Source organism: Corvus kubaryi, unplaced genomic scaffold (assembly GCF_017639235.1).
Source record: "Corvus kubaryi isolate FWS band 111438036 unplaced genomic scaffold, C.kubaryi_AGA036_p1.0 37397, whole genome shotgun sequence".
In the NCBI taxonomy this organism is placed as follows: Eukaryota; Metazoa; Chordata; class Aves; order Passeriformes; family Corvidae; genus Corvus; species Corvus kubaryi.
Window position 1 is genome coordinate 16458684 of NW_024581136.1, and position 15150 is coordinate 16473833.

The window sequence follows — 15150 nt, forward strand, 5'->3', positions numbered from 1 at the left end:
TAAACTATAGAGCTACATTAAATTTTAGTCACTTACACTTAATCCTGAAAGCCAGGAGGAAAAGCAGCACCCTATTTTTAGTTGAAACTCATTTGTAGTGATAAAAACTTGGGTGGTGCTTATAAATTCCTGAAAGTCCAGCTAAAGTGAAGTGTTAGCAGCAGCCAAGGCTGCTGCCTATCTAAGTGTTAGAGCATAAAGCAACCCAGTAAAACTTTGTCATCCAATGTACTGGTGGAGCTGCAGGGCAAACAGCCTTCAAAGAACATATTGCACTGCCTGGGAAACCCCAAATCTAATTTAACAATAAAAAACAAATAGAGTTCAACAGAAATTACTCAAAAATCAATAGAATTGAATCTTATCAGTTAGGGTTTTTTTGAGCATATTAGAGAACTCTGGTTAGGGTATCTCGTTGCCTGTTGTTTTATATTTGATTTTGCTAAAGGGCATGAGACTCTATTTTATTCTTTAACAAGACACCAGTCTTAACTTGGTCTTTGTTCACTAGAGTGCACAGGCTGCAGACATGGTTTGCTTCCATTGAAGGGATTGGAAGGGGAAAGTGTTTACGCTTCCCTGCTCCATACCCACATGCCAGAAAAACAAAGCACATTCCCTAACATCAGCAGAGATTCAATTACGGAATTAATCCTTTCAAGCAGGTGGTTTCTGGTGAATCCAGTGCCAGAAACAGGGTCCATGTCAGGTAAATCCAACTTCTACTGCCAAGGAGTTAATCAAATAGTTATTATAACTTATTACTTGTCTAATTTAAGGCCTGCAAAGCATTGTAAACATTTCCGAGTTATTCATAAGTAACACAACAATTATCTATGTCCAGATACCTCTGAGCAGATAGATAAATTGATTATTTTGCAATTTAACACATGAATTAATGCATGTGTGTCTGTGTCTGCACACACTACTCAGAAATTTATCAGCAAGTCTGTTTATTACATCATTTGGCATCTTTTCCACCAGCAAAAAATATCTAGGAACCCTTAAATACATATGTAGACTGTCACATAGACTGCAATAACTCTTACTAACAGCTTTAAATCATGACGTAAAAAATAAGGTTGTAATATTAATGTTCACTGGCACTGGTTACACATCACTGTACAGACAAAAGAGCTGTCAAAGGGGATCAGGAAACTCTGGCCTTTTAAATGCTTTCACTGAGAGTGGCTAAGTTTCAGAGAAAGGGAACCTCCCTTCCAAGTATAATGCACTAAACCAATTATGCTGAACTCAGCAGGTGATTAGCTTATGCCCTGAAGCATGAGATGTGATTATTCTTATCTTGGTTTGCGTACTGGAACTACAAATATTGTTAACGGTCATAAAATCATCCAGCCTTAAAAAAAAAAAAAAAAAAAAAAAATCTAGCCTGAAATTTTGATTTGATGACCTCTGTACGTGGCAAATTCCAAATGTTCCTTTTGTTTAAGCTGAATGCCTTAGCTGTCACGTGGTCACCTGTACTCATTGATATCACAGGACACGAGTACAAAACCTGACCATTTTGTGTGCACCTTGCCCTTGGAGAGCAGGAGCTGTGAGCTCCACAGCTGTGCTCTGGGTAAGAAGACTCCATACAGATGTAGATGAATAACAGAGTATATAATTGTCCTTGAGACCTTTTTGAAGAGAAGCAATGAAAAAGTTTCTTCACAGAAATGCTACAATCAGGGATGCAGAGTTTTTCATTATTAGGTCATTATTTAATGGGAATGGAACACTGCCAGAACTACTGAAAAGTGATCCAAAGACCACTGGCACCAACGGGAAATTTTCTGTGGATTTCAGTGGACTTTGGGCTAAGCCTCAGACAAGCTAAATCACTGCCTAGTGTGGGCTGTAGCTGTAACAGATGATTCCCAGTCCTGTTTAAATTAGGGTGAACCACCAAGGAACAAGCCATAACCTCTCTAAAGATCTTTCCCCAGACAACCCACAAACCAGGCTCTGTCTCAGTATCGAGCACTTCCACCAAGGTGTGTCAATTTACAATTACACTGATTGGATTTCAAGTACCATTCTGCTGCCCTGTTATTCCACCGTGATTTTTTCAAAATCCTCCAGATTTTAATACATCACCCTGCACTGGGAAGCACGTTAGTGCAGAGTCATTTTGTGTTAGTAATAAATAATTTCCTCCGAGACGCAAACAACAGCTCCTGCTTTTTTGAAAGCTTGGCTGGGAGAAGGTTCTTGGATAAATAGCCTCACTTAGAAAACATATTTGCAAGAGCCTTTCAGAAAGTGCCATGTGTATGACAGTTTCAAATGGTGCTTTAGGAACACTGTACTCGACCTGACACAAAACTGAAGGCTTTTTATTGGAACTTCCAATCCAAATATCCTTTAGGCAACCAGCTAAATCATAATGAATTGTTTATTTGTGTTTGGCCTTTGAAACAAAAAAGAAAGCAAAGACTGAATCAAAGACCAGAAACATGAAATCAATCACATTAAGAACACACTAAGGAGTGTCTGTCAACAGTTTTGGGTTTTTTAGTCCATTTCCAACAAGCTTTTAGGATCTGATCTTGCGAACAGCGAAAGAGTACGTTTGAAAGACTCAACAGCAAAATTTGCAACTTTAAGGTTATGTTGGCTTTTTTTTTTTTTAAGACGGTCAAAGAGTGCATCTTTCTTTTGTTTCAAAGTGGGAAAAATTTAGCTCTTGAAATTCAGTAAGATTGAAAAGGTAATGAAATCTGCAGTTCCTCCGTTACTGATCCTAAGGCTGCTACACCATCCAGGAGCATGGCTCAAGTCATACTAACACACAAACAAATTTCCAGGAGACCTTGGAAAGAAAAGGAACCAGTTGGGTGAATTAACTGGTGCCTAAGGTCAGTTTGTTGCTCTGCCCAAGTTTTTTATGTGAGTTCACTTAAGGACTTCATTCCCCGAGTTCAAGATGTCGACGTCACCGAGACCCAAATACCTCTTGTCGCCTGCATTCCCTGACCCTGTTTCAGCCAGAAAGGGATCTCACACTGAGCATTATTATAAGACCATTATGCTGCCCTATTCCTGATTTGCAAGTCAAACTAATTGAATTATCATTTACGCATATTTTCCAACGGTGTAATAAGGGAGAAATCTCAGGATGTAAAAAAGGGAAAATGCATTGTTGAAACAAACTTTTGTTCTGTATCTTCTCAAAGAAGGAACTTGAAAACTAATTTAATTTGCCATTTATATATGGCAGCATATCTTCTAAAATATTGAACTGCAGAAGAATTTTATTAATTTAGTCCAAATGTGAAATTGGGAAGCACGTCCACTCACTCAGGCCCTAGCAGCTCATAAATTGGGCTTTCCTTGTTTCTCTTATCAGGTAAAAGAAAGCCAGACCACTCTATGAGTACTGAAATTTCTCAGCTGCTCCACTTCCAACAACATCTCAGCTAAACTCACCTCCTAATTTAGAATTTGATATAACTATTTGTATATATGTGTTTATAGATACATCCTAAAAATTCATGCATGTATGTGTATACATACACCTACTCACTACATACATACTCTGTGAGTAGGCACCTGCCTTGGCAATCTCTTAAGCAGACAGATTGAATACACTTAAATTGCTACATCTTAATAACTTTGAAGCTCCACATGAATTGATTTTAGTGCTGTTATACTGCCTTATCAGCAAATCCCCTGTCAAAGGAAAGGATTTGCGTGCGTGTGTCTGCCTGTGTGTGCACGCCTGTAAATAAGGGAGCTTTAACTACAGTGGTAGTAGAACCTACAAATCCAGCTTTAAAAGTATCATCTTCAGTGCACAGAGGTCATGTTTTATGGTGGTAAGGAAAAGAGAAGGAACATCTTATGAACAAGGCGCTGGACTCAGACTTCAGAGGCTCAGGTTCAGTTTGTTTCTCTCTCTGCCAGAGGCTGCTTCCATGACCCTGGACAACTCACAGTTAAGCAAATGTTCAAGTCATCTTTTGTCTGAAGGCCAATATTGCCTTTCCCTCCTCCTTTGTACTTGCACATAGATTACAAACACTTTGCACCAGCTCGAGGGCTGTGGTTTGGGGGGAGGGTACTCTCTGAGGTTTTTTACTCTGGGTAAATACAGCATCTTGCACAGCTCAGCCCTGCACTTTGCCATGTATGAATTTCTGTGGCACACAAATACTTAAATAATTATACTTTACAAATGAGGACCAGAGTCATTGTATCAAATTTCAGTTCTCAGAATTCTAAGAGAATACACATTAATGCCATATAAAGTAGGCAATTACTAAGACGAAAAAAGGGGGGGATGGTAGTTGAGCAAAGGATAATTAGCATGATCTGTATTCCTGCCAGGTATCACACTGCACCAGCTAAGAATACAAATGGAAGAGTCACACATGCAAACACTGTATTTACATTATTATAGCAAAGAGAGATCCAAACTTACACTTGTCATTGACAATCATAACTCGTTTCTATAATATCCTATCCATGAGCCACAGATTATTTTTCTGACAACAATCTAGGGAAAAATAGCTACACAAGAATTTGACTGTAATAAATTAAGACTATTTCATTTAAAAACAATGTACGACTTGGCAGAAAGATCAGCCCACCAAACACGGCTTCGACTTTCAAATGCTATTTTTCAAGCATGGGCAGAGTTAACTTTTATCTTTTCTTTTTTCTCAATTCTTTCCTTTGAGCTTGACATGGCCAAGAGCTGGGCAAGCGGCTCCCTCTGGTGCTGAATCAACGAGGCTCTCCAAGTTTTACAGACCTTGTTCTCTGTATTTTGGTTTAGGACCTGATTACTGAAACTCAGCATTATGCAAGACTGGCTTTGATAATCTGCAAAATTTTTTTTTTCATACCTAGGTTTAGGTAAGCAGTGAAATTGTCTTCAGAGAGACAGCTCTGAAAGCACCACACTATGGTGTCATCATGTGACATCTTAAAACCAAAAATAAGACAGGACTTGGTAGCATTTAAACATAACCCACTGCTCTGATTAAGAACCAGCTTGAATATTTGAAACATCAAGTATCTTCTGAATTAGCGTGAGACAGCAGCTCAAGTATATTATCATCCAAACGTCAAGCAGCTTGCTGCACTAAGACCAAGCACAACTTTTTGGGCTTAAAATTACACATTTTAGTATTTACATTTTTTAGTTCTACTAGAACTTTCACTCTCTGTGAAACTAAGCCACTGTAGTACTGCAGTTAGTACTTCTCTGAATTTCTGACCCCGCATAAAATATGGACAAGAGGTGTAATAGTTGGCCACAGATGTTGTCATCACAGTTCTATGGTGGTTAAAGCTGTGTCACAATTGTCATTACATTTTCCTAATTAGTCAGAGCTATTTTTAAAATGTGAAAAAATCGTGCATATAAATTTGTACTTAGGAGGAGGTTATAATTCTCAGGGTAATATGTTTATATCCAGGGAGAAAATGAAATTTTAAATACTTATTAACAGAGAATTTTAAAAATCTAACTGGATTCTAATTCATCACAAATGCTGATTTCTTTCACAAATATAATCTGGGTTTAGAATTTTTTTTTTTTTTTTTTTTTAAGAAACAATCATTTTATGAATGGCCAGAACCATATACATAGGGGTGCTTTGCTATTTTGGAAGAAGCATGCTTGAGAAGAATTAAATACTGCTGCTTCACAAGAGCTGAAGAGCATCCATCAGGGTCCTACACGATTTCCCCATGTCAAACTCTCCTCATTTTCAAAGATCATTACAAAGGGGCAAGCTCACAAGAGGGGATCATTCTTTGCACTGCTGGTGTCTGAACCATGAAGAGATGCCAAATGAAGACAGACCTGTTGCTCCCCCATTAATAAGAGGTTTAATATTTTCTTGCTTTATCTGCCAGAGCCTTTATACAAAATCTCCAAACTTTTTAACTGTGCAGTGTTATACATAATGATTTGAAGAGGCAGCACTGTATTTTTTCCATCTGCAGTGAGCTTTCCAAGCATTCATTAATGCTCACAGCATCTCAGGGTAGTAGTTCAATTTATGGATGGGAAAACAAAATAGATTGAGTGCCGGAATTAATTTTAATGTAAGTGCCAAGAAAAGGAACGAAAGTGCTCCAGTGTTTCTTCCTTGTGGACATGCAGCAGCTGAAGCCTCAGACATGGGGTGCTTCAGAAATCTGACACAGCACAGTTGCTGCATCTCAGCCCCAGCAACTGGGTGGAAAGTAGGGAAAGCAAAGCCACTGCATCCTTCTGGTGAACTGGGTATGATAAAAGGGGAAAAAGAGGAAAAATAGGGAAAAAAAAGGACAAAAAAAAAAAAAAGGAGCCAAGAATGATGGAGATGCAAAATGTTGCTAAACAGTCCAAAAGGAAAGCTGTGGCACCCTTTAAAGTCGTCTCCACCATTAAGCCTCCAAATGCTACAAAATTTATGTTCGGATAGTGATCTTGCTCCTCATTATCGCAGCAAACTTATTAAAATACAGAAACTTAAGAGTCAAGTTGGCCTCAGCAACAAGATTCAAAACCATCAAGAGCTGCAAGAGTGCAAAATGATGGATGTGAACAAAGAGCAATGAAATCAGTAAGGTTTGCATGCTCAAAAAATTGTTCTGCTCTTAAATGTTAGTTGCAGCATATGTTCCAAAACAACAGAAAAATCTTTTTCTTTAATGGCCTCTTTAAAGGGTATTTGTAGCTCAGTATTGGTCAATCTGTGCTAAGACCTTCACTTGCCAAAAGGTATTTGTCTCTGCGTAGGCTAAAATGTGCCAAACATAGGCTAAAAGTCAATCTACATTTTTATATTTGGAATTGTTTGAGAACAAGCAAATTAAATAGCAGAGAAAAGTGGTGTTAACCATGCATTTCCCATTAATTCATTAAGGACAAAAAGATTGACAAAGTCAGTGTGATTAAATGAAATGCTATTTCTTCATGCTGCATCTTTTGTTGTACATATTAATGCCAATATTAGTGCTGCAATCTCTATGTATTCACACTGAAATTTGAATCAGACCACACATCATTTCTGTTGTGTTTTTGCATTACCATAAAGCATAGTGCCTGTATATATCTATATATAGTTACTTATGCTTTAACTGAGCCTACCAAAGATGAGAAAAGTTCTCAAATGTTTGATGATTCTCTTTTTAGAAGTGTCTCCAGATGTTTATTTCCCTGAGCATGCTGAATTTATCTTTCTGACCACTCTACTTTCACACAATCTTCCAGTTCTCCCACAATTTACGGCGCTTTCCCATGTTGTGAACACTCAGACTCAGTGCAACTGTGGTAAATCATGTGAAAAGAACTCAGAGTGAAGCCTGAATTCCTTGGAACACAAGAAGTATTTATATTTTCATCACCTTCTTGTGCATTGTCTTGTGCAAGGAATACAAACAACAATTAATAAAACCTCTGAACTCAGCTCATCTATAACTTAGTAACATCTAAATTTCATTTTACTGCAATATAAATTGCTACCTGCGTCTTTCAGTAAAACTTCATCTGCTTTTAATTGTCCAATAAATATGTTCAATTGGCACCAGTCCAATTTTTTTCTGCATTTATGTGTTTGGGTTGAGGTTTTTTTTTAATAACTTCAAATATGTCTCATCCAGAGGTGATGTTTTATCAAAAATAACAGATAAGCCAATCCTGAACAACTGTTTAGTAAAATAAAAGGCAGGAGTCAAAAATAAGTACCTGTAAATAAATCCCTACTTCCTCCAGATGGACTTCCACCATAGGGAGTGCTGGAAAATAACTCCACAAACCATTAACAAAATTTCTACGTCAAATTTATATTTCAAAATTCAGAAAACCCCTGTGCTGTTTTCTGGCAACTGGGATGGAAAGTCTCCCATCCTCTTCAGAGGATCAATTCACTCTCCCTCTTTTCCTTCCTGTGAATAATAAAGTTCCTCTTGGTAGGAAATGGATCAAATCCTAAATAAATAAATAAGAGCATCTGCTATTTATTTATCCCAGTCCTTGGAAATTTTATGCTAATTGCAGTTCTGTTACTAAGGCTCTGGAAAATGTAGTTGGGGTTATATTATTTTACTGGAATTCACAGATAGAAATGCTTTCTTTCCCAGTGTTCCTCCCCCCTGTTTAGTATCTGAAGTTGGTACTCTCACAGTATATGAAGTTAGTAAACTGAATAACAATATAGCTGACCCGTTCCTACTATTATGCTCAATTATTTGCAATTTATCATTACAAAATTCAATATATCATCTTCTCTGGCACCTCTTCTTTCTAGCTTCATTCTCCCTACTTTCAGTCCCCTCATCTTTCCCATCCTCCTCTTCCTACTGTGCAGGTGACCTGAACAGCCCCTTCCTCCACAGAGAAAATATATCTGAAAACTTCCCCCAAACCACAGTCAAGGGACTTGTTCACATTGATAAAACTACAACATTTCATTTTGGAAATATACTTTGAGGTAAACACATACTTAAAAACCTAGAAAGGCTTCAAATAATTTCTTTCTTCTTCCTGACTTTGCAAAAAGTTCTGCAGCCCACAAGACTCAGGCACAAGTATTGCTATTTCCTAGAAAGTTGCAGAAATCAACCTCACATCTGGTATCACAACAACCTGGTCTTTTCCATAACTAAAATTGGTCTCTTGTGAAACTTTAATCCTATTTATGCAAAGCTATAGTCTTAACTGGATATACAGCAGATTTCTGGCAATTACACCTCCCCCCCACGTGGACCTCCACAGACAGATGTTGAACTTAAAGCTTGGACCAACAATACATGGAGCCCAGGAGAAATCTCTCCAGCTGTCAGCAGTAGCAAACTCTTACCCTTGTGCACTGAGAAGCTTTGATATGAGTGAGACAGTCTTCCAACTTGTTACATGAGAAAATGCATGCCCTACGCAAGCCTGCAGTTTTAATCTGGTTTTCTATCTCAGCAAGATGTACACAACCAGGCTTTGTGAGCACTTCTACACATTTCTTAATCAGTTGGTAATTCACTCCAAATTCTCTGAGGAACATGCAAATTTGCAGACAGCAATTGAGAGAACAGGTATGAGGAGCTCTTCAAGACTGAATGCTTCAGTCAACTTCTCTTAAATGAAAAAAAAAAAAAAAAAGAACAACTGCAACACGTTACTGGGCATGCGAAAGAGAGAAAGCACTCATCAGTGTTTTAACTGGGAAAGGGTTTGACTCTAGTAGACATGAATCTCTGGGAAAGCAGCTTTCATCAGTTCTGGCATTTCTAAACCAACATGAACACCACGTGGAATGGTCACGACTTCAGTGTACTTTACTGAGCTCATCCTGCTGACTGTGATGGGACTGTGGGAGCACAGAAGTAACAGAATCTGGCCACATATCCCACGTGGTTTCTCTGCACCTCCTGCCCTTGCAGGTGGAACACTCACCACAGCGTGGATCACACAGCCAGCAGGATACCCAGACTGAAGGGGTCTGACTGGGCAGGTGCCCCAGGGTGTCCCACTGCTCCGTAGAGTGGAGGGCTCATCACATGGAAGTCTTTGGCTGAGGCCAGGCTGGTGGTCCAGCATCTCCACAACCATTAAATGAACATTTGACATCCCATACCACTCATGGAACTCGTAAAACCACTACCAAAAGTAGGTAAACACTGTTATGCACACTTCTGTTTCTTTCAGTGAAACTTATTTCTGCCAGGTTTCAAACGCTTTTTTTCTTTACGCATTCATTCTTTTTTCTCAAGAACATCTGCAACTTTTTTAGAAGTTTTATACCCATCTGGAGGCTACAGCCTGGAACAGAGCAACAAAGGCCACAAGTCCACTACTTACACTGACTACTGTACCACTGCCAATCTCAGATTACTCCCATTTCTGGTGCTCTCCATCAGAAATAATCAGGATATTGGTAGCTCCTCACAACTGAAAAGCACTATGAGATTTCAAGTAAAAATTGAAGTGGGATCAAACTGTGCCATTAGTAACTGCATGGACTTGGGTACAATAAATGGATTTCTTCGGAAGACCCCAGTTTTTCATCGCAAAATTACAGCCTCTCATCCTATGGATTAAAGTACAAGAGTTCTGTAAATACTGTTTATCATCTAAAAAAAAAAACCCAAGGCTAATTTAACAGCAAGAACTAAATAGGAAGTGTATGGCACCTCTACCAGAAATTATGGTTGTAGATTTAATTTGCCATACGCCTTGATCAGCAACAGGCTCCAACCAGTCACGAATCACTGTTGACCCATGAACTCGAGCATTTGCTTACAACTCACTGTTGCTTAAGGAATTATCATTATTACAGTGTATGGGGACAAGCATGCTCAAATAGAAAAGCAAACAGGAAGATAAACAAAGAACTTATTCAAGCAATGACCTGTCATTTCAAGAACTAGATTATGCTCAAATGCACACACGATACAAACAATAATGAACACTAACAAGGGATGCAGACAACCCGTCTAGTGAGTCACCAATTCAGTTCTCTAAATGTTCCTGATGCTCAGAGGAAAGACATTTTAAAAGCTCAAATGCAAGTCTGCTCTCATTGAGTGGCTGTTCCTTGGCAATGAGGGAATGACAGGGGCTGTACCAATGACACAACAGGAAACACTCCTTGACCCTTTCCAGCTTATGGAGATAAACAGCAAACTTTCTAACCCTGACAAATTAACTTTAAATAAGAAACACTGGTATCAAAGTTACCATCTAAATTGACCAATTGCACGGTCAGAAACTCTTATTGAAAACATCTTTATGTATAGATTCATGAAGGCTATGAAAATTTTTGCTTGAATAAGGAGAGTAAGATTGAACTCAGCAGCTCTGAACTATTTCATGGTAATAAAACACTCAATTCAGAGGGGCTCAGAGAAAGCACTAAAATCTACATACATTTCATGAAATAACTTCTCAGATTTGGTTCCATTAACTTTACTCAAATGCCTACTCAGCAGCCTCAAGAAGTTCAATCTTACCAGACTGAACAAAATAAAACCATGGCAACAATTTCTGACAGACTCAGCATGTCTATATAATGGTATTATGTTCAGCAACTATTGACCCAAACATGTGGTGAACTGAACCAGCACCTGTTCAACCTCTGATTAATGCTTTTGCACAGTGAAGGATTTATGGGCAGCGTTAAATGGGTCTCTAACAGAACACACAGTGAGCTATGCATGTGATATACGTAATTACAGATGTTTTTGCATCACCAGTTGCAGACCATGTTAAAGACAGTGGAAAGAGAACTCAGGCAAATAAAAACCCTGTGGCTTAAAAATTCTGTTAAAACAGCCAAACTTGAGTCCTTTCCTCATAGCACATTTCCCTTCATAAGTAGATCACCCTTATTTCATTCCAGCTTTTTCAGTACAGCTTGACTGTAAATAATGGCTGAAAAAAGATGTGTGCATGAAAGCAGAAGAAAGTGGAAATAAAGCAACAGGAAAGGATGACACGAAAGAGGAGCTGTCCTCACAGCACTGTAGGAACACTGTTCTACTCTGCTGAAGGATTGAACTCCTCAGCTCCTGCCTGAGAAGGTTTAAAAAGCTGATGATAGAATCATCAAGATTACAAAAAATAAAACCAAACTAACTTCATTTGCTTGTCTTTTAATCAAAACATGTAATCAGAAGGCCTAAGTGATGATTACCTCCTGCTTTCAGCCTAAGTGACTGAAGCAGCCTGTTCAGTGGGGTTTCACTCTTTCCAGTGCTAGGGAAGGTGTCCCTTCCCCACACAGGTATGCTCTCACACCACGCTCACTTCCCAGTCACCTGATCTGATTCCAAAGGAGAGGACAGCACTCATCCACAGCTGAGGCACTCCGTGGGAGTTCAGTAAACATGGGACCCATATCAAGAACGCCACTTTTCAGTAATGGCACCTTTATTAGCACGAATATGTTCACAACTGTTAATGCAATTAATTATCGGGACCAGGAGATACCCAGCAAAAGACTAAAAATTGCCTTTGCTGGAACACAATTCATTGAGATGATTTATGGACTTCTTTATTGTTAGCGTCACAAGAGCTTTTTCAAAACAAGAGAAATCATTAAATCCCATAAAACACGGGCTATCGCTGCTGTTAGCTGGTAATTGATATCCTTGCTCGTGCCATTTATATCCCTAAATGGAGCTGATAAAACAAAAATTAGTAAAGCGTGCTGACGGAGAGCAGCCTGCAGCATCCCGGAGGGAAGCAGGGGATCCTTCCCTCCTTCCCAGCAGGAATCACTCCCCCACTGCATCCCACAACCCTGGGGAGCCCCGATATGGCCAAAAACCAGGCTCAGCCCTGGGGAACTGCTGGTGAGGGGGAGGGAACAGGGAGGGGAGTTCATTTGCTTTTAGAGGGAGAACCTGATTATTATATACCACCCCCCGCCCGCCCCGGTTCTCCCTCGGGGAATTTTAACTACTTCTCTCTCCTTTTTAAAGGCAAATCTTTAAAAAAAAAAAGCTTTTGTATTGCAATTTTCTATGGCTTTGGTGGGTTTTTTTTCAGGAATCCTGCTGGGTAGAGAAAGTGCAAGGTAAGAAATAATTTTAAACAGAGGATTGTTGGTTTTAAGCAGTCACCGAATAACAGCCAAAACATGTGCACAGTCAAGAAACTCTCAAATCCTGAGCAGCCAGGGAGAAGAAATGTATATTTTAGTGATGGAAAACAGGCAGACGTATTAGAAATGACTCAGAAGGACGGGAGAACAGCACTGAAAATGCAAATAAATCAGCTCAGATTCTATGGAATGAAAAAAATAGAGAAAAGCTGCTGATAACCCTGAGCAAATGCTGCTGCCTCAAAGACAGAAATAGCTCCCTTACCTTATTCCTAATCCTTGTTTGCACCTGCTCTGCAATCATAAATACTTCGAGGTGCTTAACATGGAGCTAAATTGATGGCTGAATTTAAGAATTTCTTCGTTCACCTCATTTACAGTTAAAAGGAGATTTTTTAGGATCGTCCTCCTCAGCATCCATTAGCTTCCCAAAAAATTCGCATTTTCTTGTTAAAAAAAAAAAAAAAGGCAAAAAAATACAGTATATCTATGTACAATTGGGCACTGTAATAGATCCAAAAAACCGGGAGCGGGGGAATCTGAGAGGTGTCACTACAAACTTGGCAAGCAAAACGTATCCTCAGCAGGAAGGAGAGAGAGAGAGAGAGAGAGAGGAGAAAAAACCCTGCAAATCAAAATTCCCAGGGAGATTTTGAAGGAAAAAAAAAAAAAAAAAAAAACCACAACCACACAACAAAAAACCAAAACACAACAACAAAAACCAAAACGCAGGGAGGAAAGACGCGTGAGGAGAGCACAAATGGGATGGCGGGATGTCTCCCAGCCAGCCAGCCAGCCATCCATCCATCCGTCAGCCGAGCAGCAGCCGCCCCCCGCGCCGCCGCTGCGGTGGAGCCGCGCTCCGCTCCCCGCGGCACCTGCGCGCTCACACCGCGCCCGTGCGCGCCCCCGCGGGGTCCGGGGGATGCGCGGAGATGCTCGACCCCGCCGTGGCGGCCGCGCAAAGTTTGCCCCGCTCTGCCCGCGTTAAGGTGCGGGGGTTCGCGGTCAGTGCCCCGCGCTGCGGGGCGGGTCCGCTTCTGCTCCCACCTCTCCTCCCTCCCCGGGCCCCCGCGGTTCCCAAGGCAGGCCAGGCGCAGGCTGGGTTAGGAAAGGTCAGGGAGACGCTGCTGTCTCTGGGCTTTCACCCCTGAGGGCAAGCATTCCCCAGGAACCTGTTCCCAACAGGGCTGCACCTCCCATGCCCACACCCCTCACCCCAACCTGTCCCAAGGGCACCCAAAAGGCTATAGGTGCGGGCACATCATCTCCCAGCTCTCACTTCCCCCCTCTCTCTTTTTTGCCTCCTGACCTGGTACAGATTTCATCTGAAACTTTCCAAGAGCTTTAATTATTCTATTAATGTGCACCCATAAATACTCCAGAGCAGCATTTCATTAGGCAAACAGCAATATACAGTCCAGGGATGTAAACAGAGGCACCGGGGCTAGAGAGGGAGCAAGTTACACACTGAAGGGATAGCAAGAGCTAAACCCGAATTGGTCAGTCTTGTTTTTCAGGGCTTTTCTAGGGAAGTTATTCTATGATTTTTTAATTTTTTTTTTTAATTTTATTTAAAAACAAGTTCCCTGGGAACAACTTGTGTCAGTAGATCACTGGGTTACTAGAGCAAGTGCCAATTTACAGCACCATTACAAGTCTCTCCTGTGAGTCCTTTACAAGCCTGCAGTCAGGCTAGGGAGGGAAAACAACATTAAAAGTTCACAAGCATCTTAACTACTAGTGGTTTATAGCCATATCATTTGCATTTTTCAGCAAATGAAAAGCAAGTGTTTGGAGGTTTTTTCTCCTTGACAAGTTGGCAATCACAAAATGGTGCCCTGAGTGGTGGAGACAAAATATCGGTCCATCCAACTAGGGCAGGAAAAGACCAAGGGAAACAGACCTCCTGGCTCACTTGGGTGATCACAAAAGGGATTTATAACTTGCTTTATCCCTCACAGGGTGCGTGGAAGAGGTTATCAGGGATGTGCAAGAAGACAGATGTGGAAGAACTTCAAGGGGAAGCATGAGATTCAAGATAAGTCTTAAGTGAGGAGGCAGAGGTGAGGAGAGGGGCGGCAAGAGGTGCAGTGAGGTCTTCCTAGGCAAAGTGGAAGGGTAGGAAGAAACAAAGGCAAAGGGTAAACTCTTTAGGGCTTCCTCAACTGGAAAATATGTCCTTGTGAAGGACTATATCACACACTATTTTCCAGTGAGGCAATCAAAATCACCGCCCAGCAACTGCATATGGTTGAATTTTGAGGGCTGAAGGTGAAGGGCATTAAGCTCTCTTAACACCTTTTCCTCCAACAAAAGAAGAAAAAAGCCTCTAAAAATCAAGGATTAATTTAAGGCTGAATCCAGGAAAGATTCTTCCCAATTCTTGTATGAGACACACATGTTTACAAGTAAAAGCCAAATACCACTCCTGAGAAATTGGTGCAAGTGGAAGCACAGTTTTATTCCTTAATGGCCATGTTGGATGCAGAGCCATCTGGAAAGCGTGTAGAGATTCCAAAGGCAGCACCTGTTTGTCAAACATGATGCAGTTTTGAAGTCCTCAGGTAGTGTGACTAACAGGGTTCCAACCCAGAATGCTCTT

At 40.4% G+C, this 15150-nt stretch overlaps 1 protein-coding gene across 2 annotated transcripts in view; it reads right to left on the bottom strand.

Moving 5' to 3' along the window:
• Nucleotides 1-15150, bottom strand: part of NLGN1 (neuroligin 1) — a 430790-nt gene that overhangs the window by 368404 nt on the left and 47236 nt on the right. Inside the window, exon 1 of one of the 2 annotated variants that reach the window (XM_042042156.1) lies at nucleotides 12811-13196. The exons of the other annotated variant lie outside the window; for it this stretch is intronic. The gene's annotated coding sequence lies outside the window, so the exon portion shown is untranslated. Of the gene's footprint in view, nucleotides 1-12810; nucleotides 13197-15150 lie in introns of those variants that run through there. 2 annotated transcript variants of the gene reach the window in all.